The following is an 8,353-nucleotide window of genomic DNA, read 5'->3' on the forward strand; positions in this document are numbered from 1 at the left end:
GAAGAAAAAGTTCTTTTCAGACTTGAGACACTATTTTTGGGATGAACCATTTCTTTACAAGCGATGTGCTGATGGAATACTTCGAAGATGTATCCCCGAAGAAGAAGCAGAAAACGTTATGTTCCATTACCATTCTTCATCTTATGGTGGTCATTGTAGCTCTTCAAAAACTACAGCCAAAATACTTCAAGCTGGGTTATATTGGCCTACACTTTTCAAAGACATGAGGAGATTTGTGCTTGCTTGTGATCGTTGTCAAAGAACAGGAAACATTTCAAGGAGACATGAAATGCCTCTTAATTACATCCTTGAAGTGGAAATCTTCGATGTTTGGGGAATAGATTACATGGGGTTGTTTCCATCTTCATGCAACAATAGATATATTCTTGTGGCTGTGGATTACGTTTCCAAATGGGTTGAAGCAATACCATCCCCAACAAATGATGTTCGGACTGTAATTAAGCTCTTCAAACAGGTAATTTTTTCAAGGTTCGGAATTCCTAGAGCTGTCATAAGTGATGAAGGATCACACTTTATAGAAAGACAATTCGAAAGCCTCCTTAGAAAATATGGGGTACCACAGAAGATCTCCACACCATACTACCTTAGTGGGCAGGCTGAAATTTCAAATCGGGAGATCAAGAGCATACTTGAGAATTTAGTCTCGACAACAAGAAAAGATTGGTCACTGAAACTTGATGATGCCTTATGGGCATATAGAACAGCTTACAAGTCCCCGATTGGCATAACACCATTTCGTTTAATTTATGGCAAGGCTTGCCATTTGCCTATTGAATTGGAACATAAGGCATTCTGGGCAGTCAAGGCTCTCAATTTTGATATGAAGACAGCTGGAGAAAAAAGGAAACTTCAACTACAAGAACTGGAAGAATTAAGATTGGATGCCTATGAGAACTCAAAGATGTACAAGGAAAGAGCCAAATTATGGCATGACAAGCAGATTTTTCGTAGAGAATTTAGAGAAGGAGATTTGGTCTTGCTTTTTAATTCTCGATTCAAGCTTTTTCTAGGGAAATTAAGGTCAAGATGGTCAGGACCTTTTAGAGTGACTAAGGTCTTCCCGTATGGCGCTGTTGAAGTTCGCAGTGAAACAACAGGAACTTTCAAGGTTAATGGGCAAAGACTGAAGCATTATATTGTTGGAGAACTCATCAAGGAAGGGAGGACGTATGCTCTCCCAAACCCCTCCCATCACTGAATAAATGAATAAAAAGGGGCCGTGCTCGTGACCTTAAACGAGCTCTTGTTTTTCTTTTTTATTTTCAGTCTTTGTTTTATTTTGCTTATGGTTGTGTTACAAATTTTCAATTATGTTAGCTGATTAAAGTTCAGATGTTTTCTGTAGGTTCAGAATTGTTCCAGAGCTCCTTTCAGCTTATTTGATGTTTAATTATACAGATTAGATTACCAGCATCCAATGCAGAATCGTCAGGTTCACCTGGCATGAAACACAATCAGAGTGCGTCAGGGAACACAGGTATGGATCGTACACAGACTAGAAGAGTCTAGAAATAGTTTTCCTTCCAAATTTCCTAGTCTTCTGCTCCTGATCCTAATGTCCATCATCCACTTTCCACCCACCCCATTACTTTTTCTCTCGCCCCAAGACTGACCTAAACACTACCTATGCCTTTCCCCATAATCTTCTTGTCCTTGTCTTTACTCCACATTGCCTTTTTTCCTACAACCAAGACAGCCTCATAACTCTCCCATCCCATCAACTATTCATCTTCCTATTCCCTCATCCCATCTCCAGCACTGACTCATTTCAACACAATCCCCACTTTTCTCTCAAAGATCAAACAATCAACCTGAAAACTCCATTACCAACCCCCCATTCTCACCAGCCTTTTTCACCACCTCACCCTGAGCTCCGCCGGCAGCACCTTCATCATGCAGACAAGGAGAACTAGACGCACAACCGCTGTAACAAGCTCCCAAGACCAGCTACTCGACGCGTCTACTCACAACATCATTTTCCGAGATGCTTTCAAAAAGAACAGATACTGGGTTCTTTCTAAATGGAGAATCATCCGAACAAGGTACATCGATGGCAATCTCCTCCGCACCTTGGGTATCCTTGATGATGTCTATTGGATGGTAGGTAACCTTGGGTAGACCGCATTCGTTAATATGAGATTCCCCACTTATGAATGCCTGACCCTAGAGTTCTTAAGCTCCGTTGATGTCCATGTCCTCTACGGTCCAAGTAGTGAGGAAGGCAAGATCACATTTAGACTCCTCAACCAAGATTTTAAGCTTAATCTAGCCCAGTTTAACCAAATTTTTGGTCTTCCAATTGGTGGTGACCGTCGGACACCCAAAGACTTTGATGCCCTTGATTTTTGGCACATCCTCACCAATGAACCCAAATACGAACTTTCAACTGTTAGGGTCACCAGCCTTAGAAATCCTTGTTTCTGATATATCCGTCGTATTATGGCCCTTTCTTTGTTTGGTCGTGGTGAGTGTGAGGCCATTGTTAGTCAATCCGTGCTCATGTTTCTCTGGGCAATGCTCCATAACACCCCTTTAGACACTGGTGCACACTTGGCTCATCAATTTGCCAAAGTAGGCAAGGCTTCCTCGGGTGACATTGTCTTTGACGGTCTCATCACTCCTATTGCCTTTGCTTTTCACTGTGACCTATCTCCATTTTAGACTATCCAAGGCAACAATCGGTTGGACATGGAAGTTTGCATCGCTATGAAGATGATCGTCAAAGAAGCTGATGTCTATTACCTCATTCTCAAAGGGACACCACGTTATCTCCTTACCGGCCCCGAGCGGACCACTGTCCATCGCCGTGAAAATTAGGGATTTCCTGGCCTGAACCCTCCTGCACCACGACACGCTAGAAATCCTCCTGCAAAACAAGTTCCACAACCCCTGCGGTAAGTTCCACAGGACACAGATAATCTCGCGCACATTATGACTGCCCTCGACACCATTTCTGCTGAACAACAAGCACAGCGGCCAATTTTAAACCAAATTCAGCAGCAAACCAATTCAATCTATGAGTGGCTAGTCGCGCAAGGCCATTTCCCTCCTCCACAGTAGCCCGGTCAGTTCCATACTCCCTACTTGCTTACTTTTCTCTATTAACTTCTGAACATTGAGGACAATGCTATAACTAGGCTTGGGGGAGTTAGTGAGTTAGTTTGGCAGTAGAATAGTTGCATACATTCCTTCATGCACACTTGCATTTGCATATTTTTCTTGATTTTATCTTGACAAAAAAAAAAAAGCAAAACAAAAACAAAAAGACTCTTGCCATCAGAAATCCTATGATGAATTGTTCAGCATGACACAAAAAAAGGACATGGGGTAGTTGTTGCTATCTAATAGTGATTAGACTGTACATCTTGCATTTGCATGAGCTTAACTTTGCTAATCTCATTGTTTGTGATCTTGCAATTTAATTTAGTATATACATTTGCAATGGATTCTTCTTGAGATATTGTGACCCGATAGCATTCTCTTTGCCTAAGTTAAGCTCTTAAATAAGAGGGAAATGATATAGGTGATCTTCTAAATTTTGAATTGGAAAAAAAAAGAGGTCTATGCCAGCACTCCTCTGTTTTCATGGGCTATTTGCTATCGAGACATGAGTGCATCTATGTAGGATTGTAACAATTAGAAGGGTGGCTCTTGTGCCTAACCCGCATGTGCACCCTTCAAAAAAAAAAGAAGAGAAAAGAGAAAAATCACCACATCCTATGTTAGTCGGACAAAAAAAAAAAGGGTGAATGAAGTGTTAAAGAAATCCTATTAATCCCTCTAATAAGCAACTTGGCTAATGGATTGTGCATGGGAGTTCTATGAAGTCTCTAAGATTTATTGCATCTATATATCCTATCTTAAATTTCAGGACCATTTGCATGTGAGGTGAATCAAGTTCTTTTGTGATGCTTGTGTACAGTCTATCCTATGGAAGAAGCTGAATTACTCCATGACCTTTATGCACTTTATTCGTAAGTTATGCTTGTGTCCTGTGCTAGATAATGTCATCGTTTGAATTCTGCTAACTTCCCTTGTCATGTTCTTTAAATGTAACATTGCTTGAGGGCAAGCAAAATTCAGGCTTGGGGGAGTTTGTTGCACTTACAAATTTCATTGTTATCTCATGCATTTAGCTAAATATTATGCATTTTTCCTAGTTTTCATAGTGATTTCCCCTCTCATTTTGTACATACTACTCTCTCTAGTTGTTTTGATTTCAGAAAGCAAGAATTGGTTGAGAAACCCTGGAGACTGGGAAGAAACACAACCTATCTGTGGGTTGTGAGAAGTATTTGTGGTCTGTAAAGTGACTGGGGCCCAGCTTCCATCTTTGGCTATAAAAGGACCAGAAAAGGGGCTTTAGGGTAAGAAGAAAGTAGCGACCAAGGAGCTGGCGGCTGGAAAAAGAAGGAAAGGAAGTTATGAAGGCTGAAAAGAAGCTGAAGAAGAAGAGAATGGCTGGGAGACTGAAGATCAGATCCTTGTAGCCATTATAGGGAGTCTTCTAAGCCCTATTGTGTTGTGTCTGGCATACTCTTGTTCTTCCTATTTTCACTTTGTAACTGAGACAATGTGTGTGTAGAACTCTTCTTAGGTTTGGGATCAACCCAAAGTGGTATTTGTTTGATGTGTTGATACATTTTGTATGGATCTCTTATGCTTAAAGGTCGATTTTTTGAGTTGATTTCTGATCTGAGTACACAGCTTGTAATTGTGAAAGCATTACTTGCCTACCTTAGAGATCTAGGTTAACTGGAAGGATAACCTGGGTCTTCAAACCACATTAATCACCTTGAACTTACTGAAAGGTAATTCTTGAGGGTCTTTTGCTTAATCACCGTGCTTATTCAAGTTTTGAAAGGGTTTATCTACCACGAAAGTAGAAGATGGCCCTACCAAGACCTAACTTGTTACCTCTTGAAAGAAAGTGACAAGTAGCTTAGGATTAATGCCCTTCAAGAGATCTACCCAAATATGGTCTAGATCCAACACATTATTCATGTTACACCTTGTGGTGGGTTCCCAAACCTAAGTCTATTTTAACCTAAAGTGTAATCCACAGCCCTGTGTTTCTGCAGTCTTGATTGTGTTTTATTCCTTGCTTCTTATTGTTCCCAATTCCCACCTTTTTAATTGTCTAGATAACCTCTTGTTGCAATAGGTTGGTAATCATACTTGGTCCTCGTGGGATCGATACTTATTTACTACTTGGCAAAACCGTGCGCTTGCGGTTGTGCAACACCAAGCTAATGGGCAAGCAGAAAAAAGCAATCGAACTATCTTGGAAGGTCTAAAAATGTGTTTAGACAAGGCGAAAGGAGCATGGACAGAAGAGCTTCCGTCAATCCTTTGGGCGTATTGGATAACGAGTAAGGTCTCAACAGGAGAAACACCTTTCAACCTTACTTATGGAACGGAGGCGTTAATCCCAATAGAAATTGGGGCAGCTTCTCCAAGAATGGTTGAATTTCATGAAGAAGGCAACTCAGAAACAATTAGAAATAATTTAGACCTCCTAGATGAAAAAAGAGATCAAAGCTGTATACGTTTAGCAGCTTATCACCAAAGGGTGGCTCGTTACTACAACTCAAAGGTGAAAAGAACGACCTATTGTTGAAGGTGATCTCGTGCTGAGAAAAACGTCCATCACAAATACCCTTGTAGAAGAAGGGAAGCTCCAGGCCAAATTGGGAAGGACCCTATCGGGTGAGAAGAATGATTGGTCCGGCAACATTCAAGCTAGAATCCTTGGAAGGAAAAAAGATTCAAAAGACTTGGAACACCAATTATCTGAAGCTCTATTTTCAAAGCAGATACATTTTGTAAATTGTAAGTTATATATCAATAGAAATAAATTACACCGTAGTTACGGTCCCATGGTTTTCCCCCTTTATTGGGGTTTTTTCCACGTAATTATCGTGTGTTTTAATTTTTCATACCAACGGGTTTTCAAGAACAAGAATGACATGGTCTCACTTAAGAACCTGATCTTCTATAAAGGAAGAGATGAGCGGTTCGCACCTTAGATTTTCATTCTACGGGGGAATGAAAGTACAAATCTTAAGAACCTGATCTTCTATAAAGGAAGAGATGAGCGGTTCGCACCTTAAACTTTTATTCTACGGGGGAATGAAAGTACGTATCTTAAGAACCTGATCTTCTATAAAGGAAGAGATGAGTGGTTCGCACCTTAAACTTTCATTCTACGAGGGAATGAAAGTACATATCTTAAGAACCTGATCTTCTATAAAGGAAGAGATGAGTGTTTCGCACCTTAAACTTTCATTCTACGAGGGAATGAAAGTACGCATCTTCAGAACCTGATCTTCTATGAAGGAAGAGATGAACGGTTTGCACTTTAGATTTTCATTCTGCGGGAGAATAAAATATGAATCTTGAGAATATCATATTCTATAGAGGGTTCGTATCTTAAACATTCTACACATCGAAAGAGATAACACAACAACAAAATATTATGAAAGAAAACTATAAATAATCACTTTTATTGAAAGTTTACACATCATCACTAAGAACTAAATAAGGAAACTATAAATAATCATTACAGAAGAAAAAAGATTATTATGGAGCAGGATGTACAGGTTGTTCATGACATACAGGGGAAGGCATCTCATCAAAAAATTTGCTCCTCATCCAAACCCTGCAAAGCTGAGATCTCATCATCATGTCTTTCTAAGGAGACACCATTCTTCCCAAAAAGCTCCCAAGGGCCAATAAGATCATCTAAGTCATCGTGAAGGCCGGAGTTTAAAGAGATAGTAACATCCTCCTTAGTGGGATCAAAACTCCTCCAAGGTAAAGACTCAACAATGGAGCTAGTCTTTGAAAAGACTAACTCGGGAAAGCACGACCATGTTCCTTCTCAAGAAGCTCTCGAGCAAGATAAAAGCCAGTCTTACTGAAGGTAACACCAACAGCACATTTCCTTTGATAACAATTTAAAGACTCACGGTATTCTTGAACAGCAGTAGCACAGATAGATTGTCGCTCAGCATCTATTGTCTGACAAAGGGAAGATATCTCATCCTTCAATGCAGAAGTAGCTTGTTGTTCAGAAGCTAAATCTTTCTCAAGAGAAGTGATAGTCGAACATAAAGATGAAACCTTATCTCCAAGTCTCTTGTTCTCATCATTCAAGGTGGAACATTTGGATGCATACCCTCTCAAACTAGCAAGTTCCGCTTCTGAAGTTTGAAGGTGGGTGGTAATCTCCTTGTTGTGTTTTCGAAGGTCCTCAATAGTCAATTGCAACTTCTTCTGATGAATGTTTAAATCTTCTAAGCGTTGATTCAAGGATCTCATCAATCCAAACGGCAAAGAAGAACGTTGAGCACCCTATCTCCAATAAAGAAAAAGACATCAAAATTAAATTATCTGTAAGAAAAAGGTAAAACAAAAGAGATAAATACCTCAACCAAAAGACGTTCAGCAACATCTATATTCTCTAGCATATTGGCAAAAATAAGATTTCTCATCTCGTGGAAGAATAGAAAAATACATTAATCTAGAAGCCAGCTTAGGTTGAGTAATACTGTCTATATCAACTAAACCAGGATAAAACCTAAAAGGTTCCCCTTTTAGAGTACTCCTAAGTTTAGTATGATACTTATATATCCGATGAATTGCTTGAGGTGGTTCCATGGGTGGAAAGGTGAGATTAACAGCTAAAAGAGACTCCAAACGCAGCTCCCTTCTTTCACGATGTGAAACCACAAGGTTTTCATATGATAATAAGGGGTTAGAACCTATGATGCGTCATTGTTGGCTTTATTTAGAGGGTTAGGACCCTTGCAAGTGTCAAGGTTAGAACCCTTAAAAACATTAAGGTTCAAACCTTGTGGAGCATCAGGATTAGGGTCAGAACCCTTGGAGGAAGCCTTAACAACTTCAGAATCGACAAGGTTAGCACCTTTGGATGTAGGAGACTTCAATCTCTTTGGAGGAGGAGATGCACCTAACGTAAGAATATGAGCAGATCCAGGTTGAGAAAGTTTCAAAGTCTCATTATCTCGAGCACGCTTTTGTTGACCCGTTTGGAGAGCAGCAAATACAGAGTTCTTGGATACCATATCTATTAAAAAAAAATATTAAATAAAAGTATTAAAACATATGCTAGAGGTCATAGTCAAATATATTCTAAAAAAAAATCACCATGGCTCGAATTAGTCTCTTTGCCTATAGCATCAGCATGAGAGGATGAAAGATAGGAAGAAGAATAAGAGGACAACGAAGGAGAAGGTGCAAGAACTCCCCACCCTGCTACTCTTAGGGGCCGTTTGGTTGGCGGTAATGTGAAAAACTTTACCCTTTG

The sequence above is a fragment of the Dioscorea cayenensis genome, chromosome 19, assembly GCF_009730915.1.
Source record: "Dioscorea cayenensis subsp. rotundata cultivar TDr96_F1 chromosome 19, TDr96_F1_v2_PseudoChromosome.rev07_lg8_w22 25.fasta, whole genome shotgun sequence".
Classification (NCBI taxonomy): domain Eukaryota; kingdom Viridiplantae; phylum Streptophyta; class Magnoliopsida; order Dioscoreales; family Dioscoreaceae; genus Dioscorea; species Dioscorea cayenensis.